The sequence below is a fragment of the Thunnus maccoyii genome, chromosome 7 (genome assembly GCF_910596095.1).
Source record: "Thunnus maccoyii chromosome 7, fThuMac1.1, whole genome shotgun sequence".
Taxonomy (NCBI): Eukaryota; Metazoa; Chordata; class Actinopteri; order Scombriformes; family Scombridae; genus Thunnus; species Thunnus maccoyii.
This window is the reverse complement of record NC_056539.1, coordinates 9708034-9722086: the sequence shown is the minus strand read 5'-3', so window position 1 is coordinate 9722086 and position 14053 is coordinate 9708034. Positions and strand designations below refer to the sequence as shown.

The 14053-nt window shown below is 41.8% G+C and overlaps 1 protein-coding gene across 14 annotated transcripts in view; it reads left to right on the top strand.

Moving 5' to 3' along the window:
* Positions 1-14053, top strand: part of dab1a (DAB adaptor protein 1a) — a 240938-nt gene that overhangs the window by 109742 nt on the left and 117143 nt on the right. The window contains exon 1 of one of the 14 annotated variants that reach the window (XM_042417219.1): positions 220-343. The exons of the other annotated variants lie outside the window; for them this stretch is intronic. The gene's annotated coding sequence lies outside the window, so the exon portion shown is untranslated. Of the gene's footprint in view, positions 1-219; positions 344-14053 lie in introns of those variants that run through there. 14 annotated transcript variants of the gene reach the window in all.

Here is a 14053-nt window from a genome sequence, read left to right as displayed (position 1 = left end):
GAGAAGCATTTGTCCTTGGATGTGTGTTTCTGTGATCTTGGTTTTGATCTTGAAATACGTAACAGGTACATCTTCAAGGAGCTCACAGATTCTAGCAGCATATTATGATCTTGTCATGCTTTGTGAGCTAGAAACTGATTATTTGCACCCTGCTCAGTGTATTGTGCCTGAATTATTTTTACAACAAGGCGTTCTTTTTGACCACAATGACTGAAACATTTATATTTTCTCATTTGGCAGACGCTTTTATCCAAAGTGACTTACAAGCGAGGCAAGACAATCAAGCGTGAGAGGACAGTGACTCAGAAAGAGCTGTGGTAGAAATTCTCAAGCAGCTGACCAGGTACAAATGCAATGAGAGAGAGGGTTAGACAGAAGTTTTTTTTGTTTTTTTTTTAATTAATAATTGTAAGAAACAACTGAATGTAGACAAGTTCATAAGCAGTACCATAAACAAAGTGCTAAAAGGTTAAAGGGGCTCAAGTGTTGAGGTGTTCATGGAAAAGCTGAGTTTTCAGGCATTTCTTGAATGCACCAAGAGAGATGGAGCTGTGTAGCTCTTTCCACCATTGCAAAACCACAGAAGAGTCTGGATTGTGATTTTGCACCAGGCAGTCATAGTATTACCAGACATCATTCATTTGCAGACCAGAGGGGACACACAGCCTGATGAGTGACACAATATAGGAGCATGCTACACCATCGGTTGCCTTGAGGACTAGTATCAAGGCTTTGAACTTGATGCGAGCCGCCACCAGGAACCAATGGAGGGAGACGAACGCAACAAAATTCTTGTCTTTTGATACATATATTAAGTGTTCACATTCAAGTTTTAAGTTTAAATTTGCGATTCCTACTATAAGAAATTCAGCTGAAATGAAATATCGTTTTGACAGTACTCAGGTTTAAAAGCTGAGAAAACCTCAGACAAAAATATTCAAAGCATCAACATAGAGACATTAAACCTCTTAGGTGTAAGGTGTCTGTTGAGGATTAAGAGTGACATCTAAGTTTTCGTTGTACTGTACTAGCTTGTGAAAGTTCTACATTATCTAAGCATCCTATGGCCCCAACCGTGGGTAGTAAAGGGTTAAATATACCTGCTACGAGCACTATGTTGAGTTGTCTGTATCCATATGTGTGTATGGAGGAAGGAAGATCAAGAAAAAATACAGAGACTTGCAGTATTTATCGAGTCGGTGGTGTTAGTGCTCGTAGTGTACCAAAAGGAAGACCTCTGTTTTGTTAAACAACCAATGGATGACCTCAAATGTACACAGATACATGGACACACACACACACACACACACACACACAGACACACAGTAGCCCAAACTCCCCTCTTGCTCTCTTCCAGCATGCGTCTGTGTCAATATGTTTGCTTTGTTTGGATGCGTCAGTTCATTTTGTTGACTTATTTTCTGCATCAGAAACAATCGCTGCAGAGATTGGGAAGGGGATTAATTTTATGCAAATGTATGCAAATAACTGTGACACAGAACTCCATCCGCATCGGTTCTATGCAAATGGTGTTTGCTAAACAGGCGTATTGGAAGGGCCCGCATTTCCCAACCCCCTCACATCTCGCCCAACCCTCAGTCCTCTTCCCAATCCAGCCTCCTCGCACTCCCTTCCCCCGCCAGCATCGCCCTACGCTTCTGTTTTTTATCATTTCCCCTCTTGCCCCCCTTCAGCCTCCCTTAATCCCCTCTCCACCCTTTCTCTCTCTCGGCCAGCCACTGTGCCCGGTCCGCTCTCCTCTGTATCACCCAATACACCCCCCCGCCCCCGCTCCCCCCATCTTTCCCCTTTCCTCTGTAATCCCCCCCCCCCACCTCTCATCCTTCCCTGTGCTGCATGGCTGTTAGTGGTGTGAGGAGGTACTAATGGAGCTTGAGGAAAACATTGTCATAGTGCCTGGAAAGCAGAGAGCCAGGAGCCATGCAGGAGGCAGCCAGGAAGGCCTGATATTAGACTTGCTAATGGAAGGTTAACAGAACACAGAGAAGAAGGGATGGAGAATGAAAACAAAACTACTAGAGGAGATAAAGAGGACGACGGGACCCCAGCAGCAGCGTGAAGGGTGGGCAGAGAAAAGGAGAGATAGACGGGGAGAAAGTGAGTGTGACACAGACAAAAAAAAAAAAAAGAGGGAGATGGGGAAACAGTCTCATCTTCCCATTGGCCCGTCCTGGCAGCAGTTGGTGGGGGGGACGGAGGAAGAGGGGGGGGGGGAAGGGGAAAAATTAGGGTGTTTCTTTCCTCCCTCCCATGCTTCAATCCTCTTTTCTGGTTTCCCGTTTCATGAGAAGATTGTGGCATCACGCGTGACGCCTCCCTTCAAAAGCGAGGGAAAGCGTGCATGTGTGTCTTTGAATGTAAGGGAATTCATAAAACCCCCCCATCCACCCACCCTAGATTCCCCAGACAACCCCCATGACACACATCACTGCCATCACAGCAGGAAAGAAATTCTTATAAAACTTGCCCATCCATGGTTTTCTGCTCATTTGTAATAGCACCAAAGAAAGTAGTATCGCTTAAAAATAGCAGCCTTACAGAATTAAACCCTACTAAAAGATTTTGTCTCACTGTGACTGAAGTGCCAGAATACTCTGGTGGTGACTTGTGAGTGCCATGTGGTGCACTGAAGCAGTTGGTCACAGGACGAGAGCTGAGAGGAAAACTATTTCTACACAGCTTGCGTGGAGCAGCCAGGCACAGTCTCACACCTAAATGGCATTTGTGAGTAATATGCTTTTCTCTGCTGCAAGTGCAAGCAATGCAATACAGCTAAGTAATATCTCTCTGCAGAGCAATACTGGCTGTCAGCATAATATGGATGAGTTGATGTCTGTGACGTGTGTGTGTGTGTGTGTGTGTGTGTGTGTGTGTGTGTGTGTGTGCGTGCGCGCTTGTCAGATCCATTTAGATTGCAGGTGTAGCAGTTAAAATGAACTCTAGAGAGAAAGTGGGAGAGAGTCTTGCGTTAGCCATGCATCATTAGCATTTGTGACCAGTCACATGGTTGACGGTGTCTCAGCCATCAGGAAGGAAGTGTAGAATGAGAGACGGAGAAGGAGAAAATAAAAGACAGAATCACAGAGTACAATGAATGCACAGGAATTTTGTCTGTGGCATTTCTGTGGAAACATACCAAACTCAATATCAAAGGCAAATTCCAGTTTATTACAACTTTGGTCTTATTTTTTTGCAGTTTTTCACCATTTCTGTATTATAACATTACTCTCACCATAGTAACTGCAGAGAGGATGGTGACATCGCTACAATAAATGTTTTGACAGTTTTGAAAGAGCCAACAGTTTAGCCAGATGGTCTAAACTACTTTATTTTGGAGGTAAAATTGAATGTGACGGAACCTGAAATGTTAGTAAGTAAGTAAACTGTGAGGGGAACAGTACAGAAAGTACATTAAGTCCAAGTTGAACAAGGAAGTCAGTTGGTTTGATGTTTTCAGTGGACAGTTAGAGAAATAATTTTAGTGTTCACTTGTGTGTTGTGTTGTTTTCTTTTCCAAAGTAGTTAGCTAATCTGGGAATTTGTTTACAACCTGTCTCCTGATAACTTGTGTTTCTTGACCTCTTTGAAGTGATGCCACTGTGTTCCCAGTTCTCATCATTCAACTGAATGAGTACGCTGTTATCTTAACCAATAGGAGTGATGTACCGTACCAATAATCAGGTAATAAACTGGAATCATCTTTTAACTCGCGCTTACAAAAATGGCAGTGCAAAGGGCCAGTGAAGGGCTTGCAAAACAGGCAGAGCAAAAGAGAGACAGACAAGAAGGGACACACACACATACACACACACACACACACACATATGGGGCCAGACAATACAGATTTATGTGGCAATACAATGGCATGGCAGTTGGTGACAGGCATTGCAGTGACATCCAAACTCAGCAGGCCTCCGGCTCTGTTCTCTGTGTGTCTGTATGTACACACTCCCGTGTCTCCAGCGGCTCTCATCTGTCATAGCTACAGATGGCTGCTGTGCCACTATGAGACGCTGCTCTTTGGTTATGACAGACATTTCACTGTGTGTGTCTGTGTTTGCACATTTCTGTTTATGTGGCTGATGTGACAAGCTAGCTAAACGACTGAACTATATGCTGGCAGCTAACAGCCAAAACAAATATGCGTTTACTGTAGACACAGACACACACACACACACACACACACAGTTGTGACATGTACACACTCATATCCATTTCAGTGGTTCAGATGCATTTTGATCCCATAAGGCCAAATGTGTTACTGTGTCATTCTCGATACTATCCAGCAAAGTTGTCTGAAAAACGGCAGCTCTGCTCTTCCTGTTGCCCGCTTTCTAATTCACGCTCCGTCCTCATGCTGTAGCAGAGGAGAGGGTAACGAAGTGAGCTGAGATGGATGGGCGGGATAGAGAGCGGGAGATGGCGACATGGGGAGAGATAGTGAGAGAATGAGAAAGAGGGAGAGAGAAGGATGATGGAGTGAGACGGCACGGGGAGTTTGATTCCTCCAGTTGTCAGAGGCGCTGCATTATTGATGTGCTGAGGATCCCACATTGTCGCTGAGATCCTCAGTCTGTCACGTCACGTCCTGTGTGCATGTGCACGCCTGAGTGTGTGTGTGCGCATGCCGTACTAGTTTGTTGTGGTTGCACAAATCCCGCAGGAGTGCTACCTGTCAACACCTCCATATCACAGGGAGCTCAGTCAGTGACAATGCTGTCTCTGTTGCGCTGACCACATGGGATGGACGTACTCACACACACACACTTCCTTCCTTATTTGTGGGAAGAGGTGATTGTGTGTGTGACAGGGTTTTGTGTTGTAGTGAGGATTCTCCTGGGTCTCTAAGTTTCCTCTCTGCGTGACTGTGATTTGGCTATGTCAGTCTGCATTATGAAGTTAGAAGTCGAAATAACTAAAACTCAGTGTGTGATCGTGCATGTATATGTTTGTGTCGGTGTGTGTGTGTGTGTGTAGGGATGATGAATGTCTGACATTGAGGGATGGCCCTTCTGCTCTGAGCTTTGTCTCATGAATTCTTTAGACAGTCTCCTCAGCAGACAGAATACCTCACCATTAGATACAAACACAGCAGAACATTATCAATATATTCATGTCACACTGTACATCTACAGGCGCATGAACAGGTCTACAGCTCACTTCTTGTTCAAGTAACTAAATCATTTTTTAATCAGTAAAAAGTCTGAAAAGTGTAAAAATAAATTAATAATACTCATCAGTTTCCAACAGCTCAATCATACAACCAACAGTCAAACCCAAATATATTTGATTTTGAATAATATAAAATGCAGAAAAGTAGCAAATCCTTGAGATTTGAGAAGGTGCTAAATTATTAGTTTCCTTCATATTGATTAAACCAGTCATGTAATTGACTAATCACCTCAAAACTAAATTCCCTGTGATTTGTTGATGATTTAAGGCTGTTTTCAATGAAGACTTTTTTTCCCCCCTCATGCAGGGTTTTCCTTGCATTTTTTTGAGACAAAGGTGGCAAAGGCTGGAGAACGTGCGTGGTGCGGTGTACACAGTTTGTGCGCATACGCTTAAGTGAAAAAAATCACAATTTGACAGACAAACGTGTCCATAGGGATTTAAACTTTATACCAAGATGGAACAAAGAGATGAAAAATAAAGGTTGTGACAAATGATGATGTTTATTTTGTAGACCTGGGACGATATGCTTAATTCCCGATCTGAGACTATCACGATACTTGGGTGCTGATTCGATTCAGAATCGATTCTCAATTCAAAACCGATTCTTGATTGAATGAATAGAATAGGGGGCACTGTTTTCAGTTTCTTACTCCAGTATACTGTGTGCCAAACCATTCACTGGTGTACGGCGTTCACTGAAATACAATATGAAACATAACTGGCAGATAAGATAAATGGTCCACAGCCTTTTTATTTTAAAAAAAGTTAACTGCATTAATTAATGAATTATTTCATTTGAAAGCATCTTACAGTCTCCTGCCTGTATGAGAATAACAAAATGAGGAGGAGGAGGAGTGCTCCGCTGTGTTATTAACGTCATGTCTCCAGCAGTGGAGAGCAGCCTCTCTGCTGCACTGTTAGCTCTGGGAAAAGCCATCACTGTCCAACACGCTGAGCAGGACTGAGCACCGACTTATTTTCTTCACTTCAGAGTTGGTTTAAGTTGTTTAAAGCTGCAGTGTGTGTTGGTCAGCCAGTCTCGTTTGTTACTGTTGGAGTTCGCTGCTCCACTCCGCTAATGTTAGTCTCTGAGTGGCGGTGTAGAAAGTTCACTATATATTTCACGTTGGTCTTGCAAAACCAATGATTTACTCATTAAATCATAACATTCTTGCAACTGCTGCCTGTTTTGAAGATGAATGACAAGATAACTGTAGCATGTGCTGTAGACTGTCCGGGTGCTGTGCAGCCCTCACAGTTGAGTTCTGCCTTTTTGATTCCATGAACATCACATGCAGGGAAAACCCTGCCCTAATGTCACCTGACTTTTGTGCTTCATGTGGTCTTTGTCATGTATTTGATGTCCACAGATGCTAAAGCTGCTCCTTTTTTATGAGCACATTTGAATTTTGTGAAGAAACAACTTTTCTCAGCTGTTAAATAATGTACTTATTTATCCTATAAAATACTTTAATTCGTATACAGGATGAAAAAAAATCACAAAAGCACTTTAGTAGAAACTTACTCCAAGTTTGTTTTTTTTTTTTTTTACACCAAATGTCTTGTGAAGTTTAATGTCTCATTATGGGCCTATCAATGCAATGTCTGAATTTATTGGTGAGAGCTGATGGCTTGTTTCCAATCCACTATATATTGAAGGGCTTTTTTCACTTTGTCTATACTGTACTGCAGAACATCATTAAACACAGGGAGACGTACTGTTGTTGAGATCCTCATGCTTAGCAATTTCAATTAAATGCCAGTGCTCTGGTAAGTTACAGCAACTAGAGTAATAAATGTGTTTGACTCAAATCATATTTCATCAGTGCTTCTTTGGCTTTTATTGCTGTGACCTTAAAGCGTATATAATCAGTCGCTGCCTTTGAGCTCTGGGCGAGCACCACCATCAAGATGACACACACCCTCACCCTTCAACTCGCAAAACTCCCACTCGTATTTCGCTTTTATCACATGCCATGAACTGAGCTCTGGATTCCATTTCACAGGGACTGTAATGTAGGAACTTATAACTTTTTATGACAATTTGTTCATTGGCGAAGGACTTCATTTTAAGAATTATCTGCAGTGAAAAGCAATTATCTGAGAAAACATAATAGAAACCAAATGACATACGGACAGATAAAAAAAGGGAGGGGGAAAATAGAGAGAAAGGCACAGATAGCTGGAGAGATAGAGAGCGTATTGTGCTGGCCATCTTCCCAGAATGGAGGGATCGATCAGCAGAACGAGAGAGCCGCACTATTTCCTCTGTCGGTAGAATGAGCCTGGCTAATAATGGAAAGCAGTCATCATCTCCCCTTGCTCTCTCCCTCTTTCTTTCTATTCGTTTCATTTTTCTGGGAAAACAATCATAGTATCGTGGGAGGGCCACCTCAGTGTCCCACCATGATCTGACATTTGAAAAGCAAACCCGTTTAGCCGGAGAAATGGGCGTCAAACGGCAATGAGCCTTCTGAAACACTGACTCACGACATCCAGGGGGAGCCAACACTCACATGCCCACACACACACACACACACACACACACACACACACACACACACATATACACACATAAGTGGTACGCCGCATGAAGCTGTCAAAATCCCTCAGTGTATCCCAGCCCTACATCAGAAACAATAGAGGAATCAAGAAGGCTGGAACTCAATGGTCCAATCACGGCTGCCGCATTCTAACCGCCGGTACCTGCTAGTCATAACGAGCTAAACGACCTTTTCCACCGCAGTCATTTATGCCACTCAAACCCTGTCAGTCACTCAGCTCCAAACACAATTACTGCCATTCAGGAAGTCGAGAGGCCAAATGTTTGCTACTTGTCATTTATGCAAGTATTTTCTTTTGTATGTGTGTGCATATGTGGGGGTGTTTGTCTGTCTCGGTGGTGGTGTTTATGAAAATGAGTCTAAGTAAAAATGGCTCGATGCTTATATACTCTACTGTATGCTTAGAATATGCTTTATACGTTCATTTATTTATTTTTTAGAAATAACATTGATGCATCTCTTTTCGAACACTGTCGAGGCTAACTCTTTGAGGCTTTGCAATTAGGTTTGGGGTTTGATAGTATTTTATCCAATATGAATCCAGTATCAAATCCACTTATTGAATCTGATATCAAATCTAAATCCATTCAAATCCTGTTATTGAACTCATTTAGATTTAGGTTTCATCTTCTGAAGAAACTAAAGTTATAAATAAGTACAACTCAAAAGATTCAGCTGAAATCTGCAGGCTGAAAGCACACAAACAATTTTGAGTGGCAGTGGAAGATATAAAATGTTGATAATCTATCCATTGAAATAACAGAAGCCTGTTGACTTTGGTCAAACTCAAAGCAACTTTCTCCAAATACTGATTGGTCTTGATTAATATCTATTAAGCTGATTGCCGTAAATTATTGATATGAGTGAAAGTTTAGCCACTCCTGAAACTGATGTGATGTGATCAGCAGATTGTTGTACTAAAAAAGACTTGCGATCCACAAAAACTTGCAGTTGTACAATAGTGTTACAGAGTGAAGTGTCTTCCCTCCCAAATGATCTTTGGTCCAGACACTGGCTTGAAGTTAGCACACAAACCTTACATCAGCCAAGTTTCATTTTGGACTGTCATCAGCTTACTTAGGGAATTAACATTAATTAGTGAGAACTGATACGACCTTTGTGTTTTAACAAAAGCGATGGTCAGCGGCAGCTAAAAGTGAGAAGTTTCTACCTGAATGTTTTGTACACTGATCTTTGCAAATAAGAAAGCAAGATGAAAGATTCAACAACAGATTCATTAGCGTTGGAGCTTAGTGAATCTGTATATTTTACCAATCCAGGTGTCAGAACTCAAGCTGTGTTCAGACAGAGAGTGAAGTCAGTCTTATTTGTGCTAATTTGACTGCTGGACTGCAGTCTGAGTACATTGGCTGTTTTGAGCGAATCAACACAGACATTAGCTGTAAGCTAGCTAGCAAAATATGCACTGAACCTGTGTGTAACAGACTGCCTATGAGCGTGTTTCTGTTCAACTCAGCCTCACCAGAAACTGCGGTTCTTTCTGTTGTTGCCCTCTAGTCTCTTTCTTTTTCTTGTCTCTTGTCTCTGTATGTTTTTGAAGCAGAGTCATGGAGCCATCAAGTTGATACATTTTCAACTCATGCATATGTGAGTAGCTTTTATCATTGCACCTCTTCCCACTAATTGATTGTATTAGTTGGATGATGTAACGCTGATTGACAAAAATCAACACTGTAAATGTAAATATTTATCTTTATATTTATCTATTTACTTATGAGTCGTATTCTTGTTTTACATCTGAACGAAGTGATTTTTTGGACCCTGTAACAAGATGTGAACACATCATCACTTTGTTCGCCATAGTAACTTTACAAACACACATCCAGCAGACACGAGGAACATTTAGTGTCATTTGGCCGCCTGACAAATGTGAGTCCAGTATCTGGCTTCTAAGCTGCTAAATGTTCAACTTTCTTCACCAGCTAATGCAGCTTTAAACTTCTGTTTCATTTTTTTTATGTAGCAGCAGCTGTTGTTCTGGAAGTCAAAAGCATTGGAGGAGAAACTCCAAATGAAGAAACTTCCTGTTTCTGTTGCTGTTGTGAGCTGCATTTACGAGTAGGCTGCTCAAGGCTGCACAGTACTCCACCTGAGGGTAAACACCACAGCTAGTGTCTGTCATGTTTGTCAGCTAAGCTGTCATTCAGACAATAAGATCACAACAGGGATGTGACATCAGAATGTGACACATGTCAGTGTGACAGCTTACAGCAGCAACTGTATCTGCCATCTGGCAGAGAGATGCAGACAGACGGAGAGCTGCTACAGAGGACAGGCATACTGTAGGAAGATAAATAGATGGATAGAGAGCAGTCCTTTTAACCTGTCACCCTCTTCCTCCCCTCTTCCATCTGAAGCAACCCAGTCTAGTTCTCCTCCTCCTGCTTAGTCGTTGTTTCAGATCTTTACAGCTATGTCATCATTACTCTTTTTATCTCATCATCCCGCCTCTAAATGACTAATTTGGATCACATCCTCTCCAACTCTTTGTTCTTTGTTTTTAAGCCGATCTACTTCTCTGTTCTCTCCATCTGCTTTTTCCCTTTTCTCTGTTCCTTCTACACATTCATTTTATACATTTATCTCCCTCCTCATTTCTGTTTTTTCTACTGTTGTCCATCCTCTTCTCCTCTCCTCTCCTCTCCTCTCCTCTCCTCTCCTCTCCTCTCCTCTCCTCTCCTCTCCTCTCCTCTCCTCTCCTCTCCTCCTTTATCTACGTTCATAACCAAATTGCTATTTGGAGGACAGTGAGGGGCCATTAAAATTCAACAACCTTGCACAATAAATACAATAACTGCTTTTTAATAAAACACTAATGAGCACTTCCCATCCTCAATGCTTTTAGTCTTTGTTTCTTTCTCTCTGTTTCCTGATGAACCAATGAGAAATTTGCGGTAGATTTAAGTTTAAGTATAGAATTTAAATGTTATATATATTTTTTGCAACCAAATGGAACTGTATTCCTCTCCCTGACTGAAAGATTCAACAACATCACTGCTATAACATCCTGCTCAAAAAGAAATATGTCTAATTACAGTTAAGACGAAACATAAAAAATCACTGAAGTTACACAAAATGCTGTTTTATTGCATTGCTAAGGGTCACTGGATTGTGTGTGTGTATGTGACTTTGTGGTCATTTATTCTCTAAATGGTGTGAGCTTAGGATCAGGAAGGTCAGTGGTTTCACTAAGTAGCAGCAAAGCTCTTAACAGTGCTCACTGACTAATTCACTACGCACTCTTTATGTATTAGGCAAATAACCTTTCTAATGCTCGGACTGGCCTCGTAAAAGCCTGATTAATGGTTTCAAATGCCCCTGCTTGTGTATTAATTAGCACCATGGATGCAACGTGGAGTGAAGGGGCACAGACAGAGAGCTTCTAGTTTACAGGACTCAGCATACTCATCTGTAAAGCACATTTATTTGCTCACTCTGCATGCATGTATGTTGCTGATACTCCTTTGATGTGTAGAACATGTAAATGTTTCTGCTTTGTTTGCAGTATATTCCACATAGTCCCACTCCATCAGTAGATAATTCCCTTGACCAACTTCTCCCGTCTGTGATGTGCACGGGAGGGGCCATCAGATACTCTTCAGTTAGTTATTCGCATGTCTTTGATCACAGCAGCAGAGCTGCTCGGTCAACATAAAATCGGCATCTTTAAAGGAACAATATGCCGATCTCTACTACTTTTGATAGTTCCTCACCTCCTGCAGTCAGCCAGACGTGGATGGTGTGTATGTGTGTGTGTGTGTTTGGATGTGTGTGTGTGCACGCTTGCAATAATGTATTAAATCTACTGCTGACAAAGAGGTTTTAACTTCAGTTGATGTGAACTCTTGCTGGCTAGTCTAGACATGTACTCCTACACCTCATTTCTGGATGGAGAAAAGTGTGGGACACAGACTTTGATGTTGACATCTACATTAAAATAGACAGGAAAAAAGCGAGGCGTAGGAATAGGATGGAGAGAGAAGGAATCAGAAAGGCAAGGAGAGACAATACAGTCATATAGGATGGCACAAAATGAATTTTCCTCGTAAATCTTGCTGGGAGGTGTGGCAAATTAGAATGGATGGATATGCAAACAATATGAACATATGCATACGCATACATGCACACGGCGAGCATGGGTGGCTTGAACAGTGCAGACTATCTAGCACTGTCCTAGATAGCGTGTGTGTGTGTGTGTGTGTTTGTATGTCTGTGTGTGGGTGCATGTATGAGTATCCATGTGCAAGACAGTGTTTTGCTGCCGGGTTTTTGTGCAAACGGCGGGTTTGGGAATCACTTAACTTCTGTCACTAGCTGTTATGTCTCTCCCAGCCGGAGGGACAGAGGAGGAGACAGAGGAGGAGAAGGAGACCGACAGAGTGAATGACAGAGATGGAAAGAGAGAGGCGACCAGAGAGATGCATAGGTTGTAACTGAACTGAGACGAATGCTTTATAAAAAATAATGCCTGTCTTCATTTCACTTTTTTCTCTCTGTCTGCAATTCTAACTCTCATTGGCCTTGTGGTAGACTACACATACAAACTTGTATAGTTTTGTTCTTCTGTAGTTTTTTGTCATATTTAAAGAGGACCTATTATGCTCATTTCAGCTGTAAATTTTTATTTTTGGACTCCACTAGAGTAGCTTGGGATGATTCACAGTTCAAAAAACTCCTTATTTATCTCATACTGGCTCTTTATGCAGCCCCTCAATATACACAGTTCCTCTTACACCCCGTTTTAGCTCCTGTCTCTTTAAGGCCCCCCTTCCGATGAGCCCACTCTGTTCTGATTGGCCAGCTTTATCAGAGTTGTGTAACTTCACGGTCAATGCAAACCAAACATTTCCTGCTTTACTGCTTTAAATTAAAAGCTTTTCAATGACTAACTAACGGGAGACTTTTATTGTGAAGAATTTACAGGAAGTAAAAACGTGTTCCTCACTGAATTAGCGGCGCTAAAAAAAACGGTTGAAATAACAATATTTGGAGCTATTTGTTCAGCGGATCAGTTAGAAATAACGCAGGGAGGAAGAGTACAAGCAGAAACAGCCACAGTGAGATGTTTTATGAAGAGCTGCAGACAACCAGCACACCTCCAACAGGTAAACTACTTATTTTACTTTGCTGTGCTGTGTAATGGAGTCGTGGCTTGGCGTAACTACTCCCGGAGCAGTGAACTCACATGCTGTGCACGTAGCAGATGTCCATATAAAGAAATCCGTCACTAACTGATGTCAGCTCGGGCCGAAAGTAGAAAAAACCATTGGAAACCGAGTGTTCAGAGCAGTCTGGAGCTGCTGCTTTTTGCTCACAGGGATTACGTTTACCTCGTTATTTGACACGTCGGCCAGTTTTAACATGAACATCCGATATTGTGACATTATATATATATGTCTGAAAATAAGGAAAAGCATAAAACGTCCCTTTTAAAGGAATAACTCAATATTTTTGACATTAACTCTCTCAATGTACATATGATATGTGAGTATTGTATTAAGATATGAGGGGGGACCCAAAATTCCCTGAATTATAAAAAATCATTCATTCATTACAAATCTTTCAGGAGTTCCTTTCTAATCTCCTTCAAAGTAATCTCCCATTCCTGGAAACATTTTCTGTTGTCATCTTTTGTCACTGTCCATGGTGGTGAATCTTTCAGTCCCAATTTTAGTGCAGAAACAAAAAGAAGTCACAGGGAGTGAGATCTGGCGAATAGCAACAACCACATTGTTTTTTATCAAAAAGCTTGTTCAAGCATAGCTGCTGCTTCAGCAGCAGTTTTACTGAGCGAAAACCAAAATTTTACACAAACTCTTTGCTCTTTAAAATCCGCCATGGTGGCTTGAAGAGAAAAATCACTGAAGTTACGTTCATGATCGTAGAAAAAAGCCGGAAATACGCACTTGATTCACTCAGCACGATGCCACTTTGCAGACTGACTCACAAAGCTGTAGGATACGCTACCCAGCTGCAAATCCGATTTCTACACCCTACTCCTGTGCTATTGATTGCTTCCAGGAATTTTTGGTTTCCACCTCGTTGACTTGAAAAAATCTGGGCCTATCCTTTGAAGGAAAAGCTTTTTGAAACATACGCTTTCTTTCTGAGAGTTAGATAAGAAGATTGATTTCACTCTCATATCTGTACAGTAAATATGAACCTACCACCAGCAGCAGGCTAACTTATCTTAGCATAAAGACTGAGAACGTGGGAAACAGCTAGCCTGGCTCTGCCCAAACATAAGCAAATCCACCTACCAGCATCTGGTC